At 52.1% G+C, this 15,927-nt stretch overlaps 1 long non-coding RNA gene across 1 annotated transcript; it reads left to right on the plus strand.

Annotated features, from left to right (window-relative positions):
* The first annotated feature begins 14,280 nt into the window (after window positions 1-14,280).
* Window positions 14,281-14,746, plus strand: LOC121113290. Its single transcript, XR_005860546.1, has 3 exons — window positions 14,281-14,347; window positions 14,447-14,532; window positions 14,595-14,746. It is a non-coding gene; the product is annotated as an uncharacterized LOC121113290 (long non-coding RNA).
* Window positions 14,747-15,927: the final 1,181 nt, after the last annotated feature.

Below are 15,927 nucleotides of genomic sequence, written 5' to 3' on the forward strand. Positions count from 1 at the left end.
TGATCCTTGGAAAGGGGTAAGAGAGCTGTATTTCATTATCAGAAGGTGATCTCTACTTACGTTGTCTTGTTTCCATCAGGTGGCAGTGGAGTGTTGTGACACTCCTGCGCGCTGCAAGGGCTCTACTGAGGCTCTTGGTGGACACAGCAGGAACCCGCACGCACAGATGGATGCCAAGATCCGCTCCTTCCTCTGTCTGGCAAGTTCTGCTGACCCCTGAGGTCGTTCCCATGCTTGCAGAGGTTCAGTGGGCTTGCTGTTGGTTGTCGCTTGTGCTCACCTTGCTGTCACCGGGTGTTCTTCCTTTGCCCATCATAGGGGTCCCCCGTTCTGATGGGATCTCCGTGCCTTCTGCTGATCCCAGAGAACGTGGGTTTGTTCTCTTATATCCAGGTTCAGTATCATTTTTTCATGTTATGCAATATTTCTCTTCCTACCTTTTTGGGGTTTTTTTGGGTTTTTTTTTTTTTTTTTTTTTTTTCCCCCCCCAGGCTGCCAACTGATCCCTCTCGTGTCTGCAGTAACCCGAATGTAGTCTAGTAAGGTTTGCTCAAGTGAGATGGAAAACGAAGAGGTAGGCTCCAAAACAGACTTGCGGTGAGTGTTTTGTATGACTTGGGGCTTCTAGAACAACCTGTATTTTTCCATAAAATTGAAATGGGCTTGGTGTCGGTTGTCCCTTACTCTCACCTTGCTGTCACCAGGTCCTCTTCCTTTGCCCATCTTTAGGGCTCCCCAGTTCTGATGGGATCTCAGTGCCACCTTCTGATCCCACAAAGCTTGGCTCTGTCCTTGGCCTTTTGGGTTCCAGAGCGTTTGCTACAGGTTATGGAGTGTTTCTCTTCTCTCTCTTCTTGTCTTCCATGTTGCCCGTTGGCGCCTCGGTGGAGTTTCAGTGACCCAAACGCAGACGGCTCTGCGTTGACCAAGCGTGATGCCAAGAGAAGAGGTAGGCACCAGAACAGGCTGCTGGTGAGTGCTGTGCATGACTCGGGGTTCTTAGAACGACTTGCGTTCCTCCCTAACCCGTGTTTTTCAGTACTACTATTGAGGGTTTTCACTTTGATTCTAGGATAGGAGACTCTACCATCAGATGGCGTTGCCTGTTCTTCTCTCCCAGCTTGCAGAGTTGGATGTGACCTCAGCGTGGATAAGGGGTAAGTGATTCCTTCATCCCGACCAGAAGGTAATCTCTACTTGTCTTGTGCTGTGCGGAGCAGGTTGCAGTGGAGAAGTGCAGTTGTCCGGGGCGCTGCAAGGACTCTATTGAGGCATTTGGTGGACGCCGCAGGAACCCACAGCCAGAGATGGACGCCAAGACGCACTCCTTCCTCTGTCTGGCAAGCTCTGCTGACCCCTGAGGTTTTTCCCATGCTTGCAGCGGTCCTACGGGCTTGCTGTTGGTTGTCGCTTGTGCTCACCTTGCTGTCACCGGGTGTTCTTCCTTTACCCGTCTTAGGGCTCCCCAGTTCTGGTGGATCTCCGTGCCTTCTGTTGATCCCAGAGAACTTCAATTTGTTCTTTTATTTTCAGGTTCTGTACCATTTCATGCTTTTGTGTTATGTTTTTCTTCCTTTTGTTTTACAGGATGGAAATGTACACCTGGTTGGTTCTACGATGACCCAAATGCAATCTAGTAAGGTTTGGCCAAGTGTGGTGGGAAAGGAAGCGGTAGGCTCCTAGGCAGACTTCTGGTGAGGGCTGTGTTTCACTGGGATTTTTCTGGGATGCCCGCTACTCCTCCCTACCCCATTCTGTTCATTGCCGTGTGTGAAGGATACTTTTTTCCTTCTAAGACTGGGGGCAGCAGCACCAGATGCTCTTGCACTTCCTGACCTCCCTGGGTGACAGCGTTGAAAGTGCCTGGTCCCTTGGAAAGGGCTAAGTGATTCCTTCATCATTACCAGAATGTAGTTTGTGTTCAACAGGTGGCGGTGGAGAACTGTGGCCTTCTGTTCAGCGCAAAAAGTCTACTGAGGATCTAGGTGGATAGAACAGGAACGCAGAGCCATAGTTGGATGCCAAGATGCACGCCTTCCTCTGTCTGGCAAGCTCTGCTGACCCCTGAGGTCGTTTCCATGCTTGCAGAGGTCCTATCTGCTTGGTGTCGGTTGTGCCTTGTGTTAACTTGGCTTTCACCAGGTGTTGTTGCCTTATAATATTTTTCCCACCCTGTTTCCAAGCAGGAGCTCCCCTTGGCCTCCGTGTCTTGCTCTGGCCAGGCAGATGTGGTGTGCCAACGGTACGCAGAGTGCAGATCCTGAGCAGAACAACTGAGAGAGGCTACCCTGGGTGAGACAGGAGAAGTGCCCCTTGGAGTGGGGGACGCCCCGCTGGCGCTGCCTCTCGCATCCACCGGCAGCACGTTCCTTCTCTCTCCTTGCCGCCCGGCGCTTTGCCGTCTCCCAGGGCTCACCAAGTCCAAATGTGCCCTGATGGAGTCCAACTCCAGCTTGACCAACACTTACCCCATCTTGTCCCTGCACCAGCTGGCTTAGAGCTCCCCATCATTGCTGGCTGTGGGTGCCTTCTGTCACTCCCAGTCGGCATGGCTCTGTTCTTGGCCTTTTGGGTTCCAGAGCGTTTGCTACGGGTTATGGAGTGTTTCTCTTCTTGTCTTCCATGTTGCCCGTTGGCGCCTCGGTGGAGTTTCAGTGACCAAAACGCAGACGGCTCTGCGTTGACCAAGTGTGATGCCAAAGGAAGAGCTAGGCTTCAGAACAGGCTGCTGGTGAGTGCTGTGCGTGACTCGGGGTTCCTAGAATGCCCTCTCTTTCTAACTAACCCGTGTTGTTCAGCACCAAACGTGAAGGTTTCTTCTTTCTTTCCAGGACTGGACGCTCCACCACCAGGTGCCGCTGTCATTCCTGACCTCCCCAGGTTGCGGCGTTGGACGTGCCCTGATCCTTGGAAAGGGGTAAGAGAGCTGTATTTCATTATCAGAAGGTGATCTCTACTTACGTTGTCTTGTTTCCATCAGGTGGCAGTGGAGTGTTGTGACACTCCTGCGCGCTGCAAGGGCTCTACTGAGGCTCTTGGTGGACACAGCAGGAACCCGCACGCACAGATGGATGCCAAGATCCGCTCCTTCCTCTGTCTGGCAAGTTCTGCTGACCCCTGAGGTCGTTCCCATGCTTGCAGAGGTTCAGTGGGCTTGCTGTTGGTTGTCGCTTGTGCTCACCTTGCTGTCACCGGGTGTTCTTCCTTTGCCCATCATAGGGGTCCCCCGTTCTGATGGGATCTCCGTGCCTTCTGCTGATCCCAGAGAACGTGGGTTTGTTCTCTTATATCCAGGTTCAGTATCATTTTTTCATGTTATGCAATATTTCTCTTCCTACCTTTTTGGGGTTTTTTTGGGTTTTTTTTTTTTTTTTTTTTTTTTCCCCCCCCAGGCTGCCAACTGATCCCTCTCGTGTCTGCAGTAACCCGAATGTAGTCTAGTAAGGTTTGCTCAAGTGAGATGGAAAACGAAGAGGTAGGCTCCAAAACAGACTTGCGGTGAGTGTTTTGTATGACTTGGGGCTTCTAGAACAACCTGTATTTTTCCATAAAATTGAAATGGGCTTGGTGTCGGTTGTCCCTTACTCTCACCTTGCTGTCACCAGGTCCTCTTCCTTTGCCCATCTTTAGGGCTCCCCAGTTCTGATGGGATCTCAGTGCCACCTTCTGATCCCACAAAGCTTGGCTCTGTCCTTGGCCTTTTGGGTTCCAGAGCGTTTGCTACAGGTTATGGAGTGTTTCTCTTCTCTCTCTTCTTGTCTTCCATGTTGCCCGTTGGCGCCTCGGTGGAGTTTCAGTGACCCAAACGCAGACGGCTCTGCGTTGACCAAGCGTGATGCCAAGAGAAGAGGTAGGCACCAGAACAGGCTGCTGGTGAGTGCTGTGCATGACTCGGGGTTCTTAGAACGACTTGCGTTCCTCCCTAACCCGTGTTTTTCAGTACTACTATTGAGGGTTTTCACTTTGATTCTAGGATAGGAGACTCTACCATCAGATGGCGTTGCCTGTTCTTCTCTCCCCAGCTTGCAGAGTTGGATGTGACCTCAGCGTGGATAAGGGGTAAGTGATTCCTTCATCCCGACCAGAAGGTAATCTCTACTTGTCTTGTGCTGTGCGGAGCAGGTTGCAGTGGAGAAGTGCAGTTGTCCGGGGCGCTGCAAGGACTCTATTGAGGCATTTGGTGGACGCCGCAGGAACCCACAGCCAGAGATGGACGCCAAGACGCACTCCTTCCTCTGTCTGGCAAGCTCTGCTGACCCCTGAGGTTTTTCCCATGCTTGCAGCGGTCCTACGGGCTTGCTGTTGGTTGTCGCTTGTGCTCACCTTGCTGTCACCGGGTGTTCTTCCTTTACCCGTCTTAGGGCTCCCCAGTTCTGGTGGGATCTCCGTGCCTTCTGTTGATCCCAGAGAACTTCAATTTGTTCTTTTATTTTCAGGTTCTGTACCATTTCATGCTTTTGTGTTATGTTTTTCTTCCTTTTGTTTTACAGGATGGAAATGTACACCTGGTTGGTTCTACGATGACCCAAATGCAATCTAGTAAGGTTTGGCCAAGTGTGGTGGGAAAGGAAGCGGTAGGCTCCTAGGCAGACTTCTGGTGAGGGCTGTGTTTCATTGGGATTTTTCTGGGATGCCCGCTACTCCTCCCTACCCCATTCTGTTCATTGCCGTGTGTGAAGGATACTTTTTTTCCTTCTAAGACTGGGGGCAGCAGCACCAGATGCTCTTGCACTTCCTGACCTCCCTGGGTGACAGCGTTGAAAGTGCCTGGTCCCTTGGAAAGGGCTAAGTGATTCCTTCATCATTACCAGAATGTAGTTTGTGTTCAACAGGTGGCGGTGGAGAACTGTGGCCTTCTGTTCAGCGCAAAAAGTCTACTGAGGATCTAGGTGGATAGAACAGGAACGCAGAGCCATAGTTGGATGCCAAGATGCACGCCTTCCTCTGTCTGGCAAGCTCTGCTGACCCCTGAGGTCGTTTCCATGCTTGCAGAGGTCCTATCTGCTTGGTGTCGGTTGTGCCTTGTGTTAACTTGGCTTTCACCAGGTGTTGTTGCCTTATAATATTTTTCCCACCCTGTTTCCAAGCAGGAGCTCCCCTTGGCCTCCGTGTCTTGCTCTGGCCAGGCAGATGTGGTGTGCCAACGGTACGCAGAGTGCAGATCCTGAGCAGAACAACTGAGAGAGGCTACCCTGGGTGAGACAGGAGAAGTGCCCTTGGAGTGGGGGACGCCCCGCTGGCGCTGCCTCTCGCATCCACCGGCAGCACGTTCCTTCTCTCTCCTTGCCGCCCGGCGCTTTGCCGTCTCCCAGGGCTCACCAAGTCCAAATGTGCCCTGATGGAGTCCAACTCCAGCTTGACCAACACTTACCCCATCTTGTCCCTGCACCAGCTGGCTTAGAGCTCCCCATCATTGCTGGCTGTGGGTGCCTTCTGTCACTCCCAGTCGGCATGGCTCTGTTCTTTGCCTTTTGGGTTCCAGAGCGTTTGCTACGGGTTATGGAGTGTTTCTCTTCTTGTCTTCCATGTTGCCCGTTGGCGCCTCGGTGGAGTTTCAGTGACCAAAACGCAGACGGCTCTGCGTTGACCAAGTGTGATGCCAAAGGAAGAGCTAGGCTTCAGAACAGGCTGCTGGTGAGTGCTGTGCGTGACTCGGGGTTCCTAGAATGCCCTCTCTTTCTAACTAACCCGTGTTGTTCAGCACCAAACGTGAAGGTTTCTTCTTTCTTTCCAGGACTGGACGCTCCACCACCAGGTGCCGCTGTCATTCCTGACCTCCCCAGGTTGCGGCGTTGGACGTGCCCTGATCCTTGGAAAGGGGTAAGAGAGCTGTATTTCATTATCAGAAGGTGATCTCTACTTACGTTGTCTTGTTTCCATCAGGTGGCAGTGGAGTGTTGTGACACTCCTGCGCGCTGCAAGGGCTCTACTGAGGCTCTTGGTGGACACAGCAGGAACCCGCACGCACAGATGGATGCCAAGATCCGCTCCTTCCTCTGTCTGGCAAGTTCTGCTGACCCCTGAGGTCGTTCCCATGCTTGCAGAGGTTCAGTGGGCTTGCTGTTGGTTGTCGCTTGTGCTCACCTTGCTGTCACCGGGTGTTCTTCCTTTGCCCATCATAGGGGTCCCCCGTTCTGATGGGATCTCCGTGCCTTCTGCTGATCCCAGAGAACGTGGGTTTGTTCTCTTATATCCAGGTTCAGTATCATTTTTTCATGTTATGCAATATTTCTCTTCCTACCTTTTTGGGGTTTTTTTGGGTTTTTTTTTTTTTTTTTTTTTTTTCCCCCCCCAGGCTGCCAACTGATCCCTCTCGTGTCTGCAGTAACCCGAATGTAGTCTAGTAAGGTTTGCTCAAGTGAGATGGAAAACGAAGAGGTAGGCTCCAAAACAGACTTGCGGTGAGTGTTTTGTATGACTTGGGGCTTCTAGAACAACCTGTATTTTTCCATAAAATTGAAATGGGCTTGGTGTCGGTTGTCCCTTACTCTCACCTTGCTGTCACCAGGTCCTCTTCCTTTGCCCATCTTTAGGGCTCCCCAGTTCTGATGGGATCTCAGTGCCACCTTCTGATCCCACAAAGCTTGGCTCTGTCCTTGGCCTTTTGGGTTCCAGAGCGTTTGCTACAGGTTATGGAGTGTTTCTCTTCTCTCTCTTCTTGTCTTCCATGTTGCCCGTTGGCGCCTCGGTGGAGTTTCAGTGACCCAAACGCAGACGGCTCTGCGTTGACCAAGCGTGATGCCAAGAGAAGAGGTAGGCACCAGAACAGGCTGCTGGTGAGTGCTGTGCATGACTCGGGGTTCTTAGAACGACTTGCGTTCCTCCCTAACCCGTGTTTTTCAGTACTACTATTGAGGGTTTTCACTTTGATTCTAGGATAGGAGACTCTACCATCAGATGGCGTTGCCTGTTCTTCTCTCCCCAGCTTGCAGAGTTGGATGTGACCTCAGCGTGGATAAGGGGTAAGTGATTCCTTCATCCCGACCAGAAGGTAATCTCTACTTGTCTTGTGCTGTGCGGAGCAGGTTGCAGTGGAGAAGTGCAGTTGTCCGGGGCGCTGCAAGGACTCTATTGAGGCATTTGGTGGACGCCGCAGGAACCCACAGCCAGAGATGGACGCCAAGACGCACTCCTTCCTCTGTCTGGCAAGCTCTGCTGACCCCTGAGGTTTTTCCCATGCTTGCAGCGGTCCTACGGGCTTGCTGTTGGTTGTCGCTTGTGCTCACCTTGCTGTCACCGGGTGTTCTTCCTTTACCCGTCTTAGGGCTCCCCAGTTCTGGTGGGATCTCCGTGCCTTCTGTTGATCCCAGAGAACTTCAATTTGTTCTTTTATTTTCAGGTTCTGTACCATTTCATGCTTTTGTGTTATGTTTTTCTTCCTTTTGTTTTACAGGATGGAAATGTACACCTGGTTGGTTCTACGATGACCCAAATGCAATCTAGTAAGGTTTGGCCAAGTGTGGTGGGAAAGGAAGCGGTAGGCTCCTAGGCAGACTTCTGGTGAGGGCTGTGTTTCACTGGGATTTTTCTGGGATGCCCGCTACTCCTCCCTACCCCATTCTGTTCATTGCCGTGTGTGAAGGATACTTTTTTCCTTCTAAGACTGGGGGCAGCAGCACCAGATGCTCTTGCACTTCCTGACCTCCCTGGGTGACAGCGTTGAAAGTGCCTGGTCCCTTGGAAAGGGCTAAGTGATTCCTTCATCATTACCAGAATGTAGTTTGTGTTCAACAGGTGGCGGTGGAGAACTGTGGCCTTCTGTTCAGCGCAAAAAGTCTACTGAGGATCTAGGTGGATAGAACAGGAACGCAGAGCCATAGTTGGATGCCAAGATGCACGCCTTCCTCTGTCTGGCAAGCTCTGCTGACCCCTGAGGTCGTTTCCATGCTTGCAGAGGTCCTATCTGCTTGGTGTCGGTTGTGCCTTGTGTTAACTTGGCTTTCACCAGGTGTTGTTGCCTTATAATATTTTTCCCACCCTGTTTCCAAGCAGGAGCTCCCCTTGGCCTCCGTGTCTTGCTCTGGCCAGGCAGATGTGGTGTGCCAACGGTACGCAGAGTGCAGATCCTGAGCAGAACAACTGAGAGAGGCTACCCTGGGTGAGACAGGAGAAGTGCCCCTTGGAGTGGGGGACGCCCCGCTGGCGCTGCCTCTCGCATCCACCGGCAGCACGTTCCTTCTCTCTCCTTGCCGCCCGGCGCTTTGCCGTCTCCCAGGGCTCACCAAGTCCAAATGTGCCCTGATGGAGTCCAACTCCAGCTTGACCAACACTTACCCCATCTTGTCCCTGCACCAGCTGGCTTAGAGCTCCCCATCATTGCTGGCTGTGGGTGCCTTCTGTCACTCCCAGTCGGCATGGCTCTGTTCTTGGCCTTTTGGGTTCCAGAGCGTTTGCTACGGGTTATGGAGTGTTTCTCTTCTTGTCTTCCATGTTGCCCGTTGGCGCCTCGGTGGAGTTTCAGTGACCAAAACGCAGACGGCTCTGCGTTGACCAAGTGTGATGCCAAAGGAAGAGCTAGGCTTCAGAACAGGCTGCTGGTGAGTGCTGTGCGTGACTCGGGGTTCCTAGAATGCCCTCTCTTTCTAACTAACCCGTGTTGTTCAGCACCAAACGTGAAGGTTTCTTCTTTCTTTCCAGGACTGGACGCTCCACCACCAGGTGCCGCTGTCATTCCTGACCTCCCCAGGTTGCGGCGTTGGACGTGCCCTGATCCTTGGAAAGGGGTAAGAGAGCTGTATTTCATTATCAGAAGGTGATCTCTACTTACGTTGTCTTGTTTCCATCAGGTGGCAGTGGAGTGTTGTGACACTCCTGCGCGCTGCAAGGGCTCTACTGAGGCTCTTGGTGGACACAGCAGGAACCCGCACGCACAGATGGATGCCAAGATCCGCTCCTTCCTCTGTCTGGCAAGTTCTGCTGACCCCTGAGGTCGTTCCCATGCTTGCAGAGGTTCAGTGGGCTTGCTGTTGGTTGTCGCTTGTGCTCACCTTGCTGTCACCGGGTGTTCTTCCTTTGCCCATCATAGGGGTCCCCCGTTCTGATGGGATCTCCGTGCCTTCTGCTGATCCCAGAGAACGTGGGTTTGTTCTCTTATATCCAGGTTCAGTATCATTTTTTCATGTTATGCAATATTTCTCTTCCTACCTTTTTGGGGTTTTTTTGGGTTTTTTTTTTTTTTTTTTTTTTTTTCCCCCCCCAGGCTGCCAACTGATCCCTCTCGTGTCTGCAGTAACCCGAATGTAGTCTAGTAAGGTTTGCTCAAGTGAGATGGAAAACGAAGAGGTAGGCTCCAAAACAGACTTGCGGTGAGTGTTTTGTATGACTTGGGGCTTCTAGAACAACCTGTATTTTTCCATAAAATTGAAATGGGCTTGGTGTCGGTTGTCCCTTACTCTCACCTTGCTGTCACCAGGTCCTCTTCCTTTGCCCATCTTTAGGGCTCCCCAGTTCTGATGGGATCTCAGTGCCACCTTCTGATCCCACAAAGCTTGGCTCTGTCCTTGGCCTTTTGGGTTCCAGAGCGTTTGCTACAGGTTATGGAGTGTTTCTCTTCTCTCTCTTCTTGTCTTCCATGTTGCCCGTTGGCGCCTCGGTGGAGTTTCAGTGACCCAAACGCAGACGGCTCTGCGTTGACCAAGCGTGATGCCAAGAGAAGAGGTAGGCACCAGAACAGGCTGCTGGTGAGTGCTGTGCATGACTCGGGGTTCTTAGAACGACTTGCGTTCCTCCCTAACCCGTGTTTTTCAGTACTACTATTGAGGGTTTTCACTTTGATTCTAGGATAGGAGACTCTACCATCAGATGGCGTTGCCTGTTCTTCTCTCCCCAGCTTGCAGAGTTGGATGTGACCTCAGCGTGGATAAGGGGTAAGTGATTCCTTCATCCCGACCAGAAGGTAATCTCTACTTGTCTTGTGCTGTGCGGAGCAGGTTGCAGTGGAGAAGTGCAGTTGTCCGGGGCGCTGCAAGGACTCTATTGAGGCATTTGGTGGACGCCGCAGGAACCCACAGCCAGAGATGGACGCCAAGACGCACTCCTTCCTCTGTCTGGCAAGCTCTGCTGACCCCTGAGGTTTTTCCCATGCTTGCAGCGGTCCTACGGGCTTGCTGTTGGTTGTCGCTTGTGCTCACCTTGCTGTCACCGGGTGTTCTTCCTTTACCCGTCTTAGGGCTCCCCAGTTCTGGTGGGATCTCCGTGCCTTCTGTTGATCCCAGAGAACTTCAATTTGTTCTTTTATTTTCAGGTTCTGTACCATTTCATGCTTTTGTGTTATGTTTTTCTTCCTTTTGTTTTACAGGATGGAAATGTACACCTGGTTGGTTCTACGATGACCCAAATGCAATCTAGTAAGGTTTGGCCAAGTGTGGTGGGAAAGGAAGCGGTAGGCTCCTAGGCAGACTTCTGGTGAGGGCTGTGTTTCATTGGGATTTTTCTGGGATGCCCGCTACTCCTCCCTACCCCATTCTGTTCATTGCCGTGTGTGAAGGATACTTTTTTCCTTCTAAGACTGGGGGCAGCAGCACCAGATGCTCTTGCACTTCCTGACCTCCCTGGGTGACAGCGTTGAAAGTGCCTGGTCCCTTGGAAAGGGCTAAGTGATTCCTTCATCATTACCAGAATGTAGTTTGTGTTCAACAGGTGGCGGTGGAGAACTGTGGCCTTCTGTTCAGCGCAAAAAGTCTACTGAGGATCTAGGTGGATAGAACAGGAACGCAGAGCCATAGTTGGATGCCAAGATGCACGCCTTCCTCTGTCTGGCAAGCTCTGCTGACCCCTGAGGTCGTTTCCATGCTTGCAGAGGTCCTATCTGCTTGGTGTCGGTTGTGCCTTGTGTTAACTTGGCTTTCACCAGGTGTTGTTGCCTTATAATATTTTTTCCCACCCTGTTTCCAAGCAGGAGCTCCCCTTGGCCTCCGTGTCTTGCTCTGGCCAGGCAGATGTGGTGTGCCAACGGTACGCAGAGTGCAGATCCTGAGCAGAACAACTGAGAGAGGCTACCCTGGGTGAGACAGGAGAAGTGCCCCTTGGAGTGGGGGACGCCCCGCTGGCGCTGCCTCTCGCATCCACCGGCAGCACGTTCCTTCTCTCTCCTTGCCGCCCGGCGCTTTGCCGTCTCCCAGGGCTCACCAAGTCCAAATGTGCCCTGATGGAGTCCAACTCCAGCTTGACCAACACTTACCCCATCTTGTCCCTGCACCAGCTGGCTTAGAGCTCCCCATCATTGCTGGCTGTGGGTGCCTTCTGTCACTCCCAGTCGGCATGGCTCTGTTCTTTGCCTTTTGGGTTCCAGAGCGTTTGCTACGGGTTATGGAGTGTTTCTCTTCTTGTCTTCCATGTTGCCCGTTGGCGCCTCGGTGGAGTTTCAGTGACCAAAACGCAGACGGCTCTGCGTTGACCAAGTGTGATGCCAAAGGAAGAGCTAGGCTTCAGAACAGGCTGCTGGTGAGTGCTGTGCGTGACTCGGGGTTCCTAGAATGCCCTCTCTTTCTAACTAACCCGTGTTGTTCAGCACCAAACGTGAAGGTTTCTTCTTTCTTTCCAGGACTGGACGCTCCACCACCAGGTGCCGCTGTCATTCCTGACCTCCCCAGGTTGCGGCGTTGGACGTGCCCTGATCCTTGGAAAGGGGTAAGAGAGCTGTATTTCATTATCAGAAGGTGATCTCTACTTACGTTGTCTTGTTTCCATCAGGTGGCAGTGGAGTGTTGTGACACTCCTGCGCGCTGCAAGGGCTCTACTGAGGCTCTTGGTGGACACAGCAGGAACCCGCACGCACAGATGGATGCCAAGATCCGCTCCTTCCTCTGTCTGGCAAGTTCTGCTGACCCCTGAGGTCGTTCCCATGCTTGCAGAGGTTCAGTGGGCTTGCTGTTGGTTGTCGCTTGTGCTCACCTTGCTGTCACCGGGTGTTCTTCCTTTGCCCATCATAGGGGTCCCCCGTTCTGATGGGATCTCCGTGCCTTCTGCTGATCCCAGAGAACGTGGTTTGTTCTCTTATATCCAGGTTCAGTATCATTTTTTCATGTTATGCAATATTTCTCTTCCTACCTTTTTGGGGTTTTTTTGGGTTTTTTTTTTTTTTTTTTTTTTTTTTCCCCCCCCAGGCTGCCAACTGATCCCTCTCGTGTCTGCAGTAACCCGAATGTAGTCTAGTAAGGTTTGCTCAAGTGAGATGGAAAACGAAGAGGTAGGCTCCAAAACAGACTTGCGGTGAGTGTTTTGTATGACTTGGGGCTTCTAGAACAACCTGTATTTTTCCATAAAATTGAAATGGGCTTGGTGTCGGTTGTCCCTTACTCTCACCTTGCTGTCACCAGGTCCTCTTCCTTTGCCCATCTTTAGGGCTCCCCAGTTCTGATGGGATCTCAGTGCCACCTTCTGATCCCACAAAGCTTGGCTCTGTCCTTGGCCTTTTGGGTTCCAGAGCGTTTGCTACAGGTTATGGAGTGTTTCTCTTCTCTCTCTTCTTGTCTTCCATGTTGCCCGTTGGCGCCTCGGTGGAGTTTCAGTGACCCAAACGCAGACGGCTCTGCGTTGACCAAGCGTGATGCCAAGAGAAGAGGTAGGCACCAGAACAGGCTGCTGGTGAGTGCTGTGCATGACTCGGGGTTCTTAGAACGACTTGCGTTCCTCCCTAACCCGTGTTTTTCAGTACTACTATTGAGGGTTTTCACTTTGATTCTAGGATAGGAGACTCTACCATCAGATGGCGTTGCCTGTTCTTCTCTCCCCAGCTTGCAGAGTTGGATGTGACCTCAGCGTGGATAAGGGGTAAGTGATTCCTTCATCCCGACCAGAAGGTAATCTCTACTTGTCTTGTGCTGTGCGGAGCAGGTTGCAGTGGAGAAGTGCAGTTGTCCGGGGCGCTGCAAGGACTCTATTGAGGCATTTGGTGGACGCCGCAGGAACCCACAGCCAGAGATGGACGCCAAGACGCACTCCTTCCTCTGTCTGGCAAGCTCTGCTGACCCCTGAGGTTTTTTCCCATGCTTGCAGCGGTCCTACGGGCTTGCTGTTGGTTGTCGCTTGTGCTCACCTTGCTGTCACCGGGTGTTCTTCCTTTACCCGTCTTAGGGCTCCCCAGTTCTGGTGGGATCTCCGTGCCTTCTGTTGATCCCAGAGAACTTCAATTTGTTCTTTTATTTTCAGGTTCTGTACCATTTCATGCTTTTGTGTTATGTTTTTCTTCCTTTTGTTTTACAGGATGGAAATGTACACCTGGTTGGTTCTACGATGACCCAAATGCAATCTAGTAAGGTTTGGCCAAGTGTGGTGGGAAAGGAAGCGGTAGGCTCCTAGGCAGACTTCTGGTGAGGGCTGTGTTTCACTGGGATTTTTCTGGGATGCCCGCTACTCCTCCCTACCCCATTCTGTTCATTGCCGTGTGTGAAGGATACTTTTTTCCTTCTAAGACTGGGGGCAGCAGCACCAGATGCTCTTGCACTTCCTGACCTCCCTGGGTGACAGCGTTGAAAGTGCCTGGTCCCTTGGAAAGGGCTAAGTGATTCCTTCATCATTACCAGAATGTAGTTTGTGTTCAACAGGTGGCGGTGGAGAACTGTGGCCTTCTGTTCAGCGCAAAAAGTCTACTGAGGATCTAGGTGGATAGAACAGGAACGCAGAGCCATAGTTGGATGCCAAGATGCACGCCTTCCTCTGTCTGGCAAGCTCTGCTGACCCCTGAGGTCGTTTCCATGCTTGCAGAGGTCCTATCTGCTTGGTGTCGGTTGTGCCTTGTGTTAACTTGGCTTTCACCAGGTGTTGTTGCCTTATAATATTTTTCCCACCCTGTTTCCAAGCAGGAGCTCCCCTTGGCCTCCGTGTCTTGCTCTGGCCAGGCAGATGTGGTGTGCCAACGGTACGCAGAGTGCAGATCCTGAGCAGAACAACTGAGAGAGGCTACCCTGGGTGAGACAGGAGAAGTGCCCCTTGGAGTGGGGGACGCCCCGCTGGCGCTGCCTCTCGCATCCACCGGCAGCACGTTCCTTCTCTCTCCTTGCCGCCCGGCGCTTTGCCGTCTCCCAGGGCTCACCAAGTCCAAATGTGCCCTGATGGAGTCCAACTCCAGCTTGACCAACACTTACCCCATCTTGTCCCTGCACCCAGCTGGCTTAGAGCTCCCCATCATTGCTGGCTGTGGGTGCCTTCTGTCACTCCCAGTCGGCATGGCTCTGTTCTTGGCCTTTTGGGTTCCAGAGCGTTTGCTACGGGTTATGGAGTGTTTCTCTTCTTGTCTTCCATGTTGCCCGTTGGCGCCTCGGTGGAGTTTCAGTGACCAAACGCAGACGGCTCTGCGTTGACCAAGTGTGATGCCAAAGGAAGAGCTAGGCTTCAGAACAGGCTGCTGGTGAGTGCTGTGCGTGACTCGGGGTTCCTAGAATGCCCTCTCTTTCTAACTAACCCGTGTGTTCAGCACCAAACGTGAAGGTTTCTTCTTTCTTTCCAGGACTGGACGCTCCACCACCAGGTGCCGCTGTCATTCCTGACCTCCCCAGGTTGCGGCGTTGGACGTGCCCTGATCCTTGGAAAGGGGTAAGAGAGCTGTATTTCATTATCAGAAGGTGATCTCTACTTACGTGTCTTGTTTCCATCAGGTGGCAGTGGAGTGTTGTGACACTCCTGCGCGCTGCAAGGGCTCTACTGAGGCTCTTGGTGGACACAGCAGGAACCCGCACGCACAGATGGATGCCAAGATCCGCTCCTTCCTCTGTCTGGCAAGTTCTGCTGACCCCTGAGGTCGTTCCCATGCTTGCAGAGGTTCAGTGGGCTTGCTGTTGGTTGTCGCTTGTGCTCACCTTGCTGTCACCGGGTGTTCTTCCTTTGCCCATCATAGGGGTCCCCCGTTCTGATGGGATCTCCGTGCCTTCTGCTGATCCCAGAGAACGTGGGTTTGTTCTCTTATATCCAGGTTCAGTATCATTTTTTTCATGTTATGCAATATTTCTCTTCCTACCTTTTTGGGGTTTTTTTGGGTTTTTTTTTTTTTTTTTTTTTTTTTCCCCCCCCAGGCTGCCAACTGATCCCTCTCGTGTCTGCAGTAACCCGAATGTAGTCTAGTAAGGTTTGCTCAAGTGAGATGGAAAACGAAGAGGTAGGCTCCAAAACAGACTTGCGGTGAGTGTTTTGTATGACTTGGGGCTTCTAGAACAACCTGTATTTTTCCATAAAATTGAAATGGGCTTGGTGTCGGTTGTCCCTTACTCTCACCTTGCTGTCACCAGGTCCTCTTCCTTTGCCCATCTTTAGGCTCCCCAGTTCTGATGGGATCTCAGTGCCACCTTCTGATCCCACAAAGCTTGGCTCTGTCCTTGGCCTTTTGGGTTCCAGAGCGTTTGCTACAGGTTATGGAGTGTTTCTCTTCTCTCTCTTCTTGTCTTCCATGTTGCCCGTTGGCGCCTCGGTGGAGTTTCAGTGACCCAAACGCAGACGGCTCTGCGTTGACCAAGCGTGATGCCAAGAGAAGAGGTAGGCACCAGAACAGGCTGCTGGTGAGTGCTGTGCATGACTCGGGGTTCTTAGAACGACTTGCGTTCCTCCCTAACCCGTGTTTTTCAGTACTACTATTGAGGGTTTTCACTTTGATTCTAGGATAGGAGACTCTACCATCAGATGGCGTTGCCTGTTCTTCTCTCCCCAGCTTGCAGAGTTGGATGTGACCTCAGCGTGGATAAGGGGTAAGTGATTCCTTCATCCCGACCAGAAGGTAATCTCTACTTGTCTTGTGCTGTGCGGAGCAGGTTGCAGTGGAGAAGTGCAGTTGTCCGGGGCGCTGCAAGGACTCTATTGAGGCATTTGGTGGACGCCGCAGGAACCCACAGCCAGAGATGGACGCCAAGACGCACTCCTTCCTCTGTCTGGCAAGCTCTGCTGACCCCTGAGGTTTTTTCCCATGCTTGCAGCGGTCCTACGGGCTTGCTGTTGGTTGTC

This window comes from Gallus gallus, chromosome 5 (genome assembly GCF_016699485.2).
Source record: "Gallus gallus isolate bGalGal1 chromosome 5, bGalGal1.mat.broiler.GRCg7b, whole genome shotgun sequence".
Lineage (NCBI taxonomy): Eukaryota > Metazoa > Chordata > Aves > Galliformes > Phasianidae > Gallus > Gallus gallus.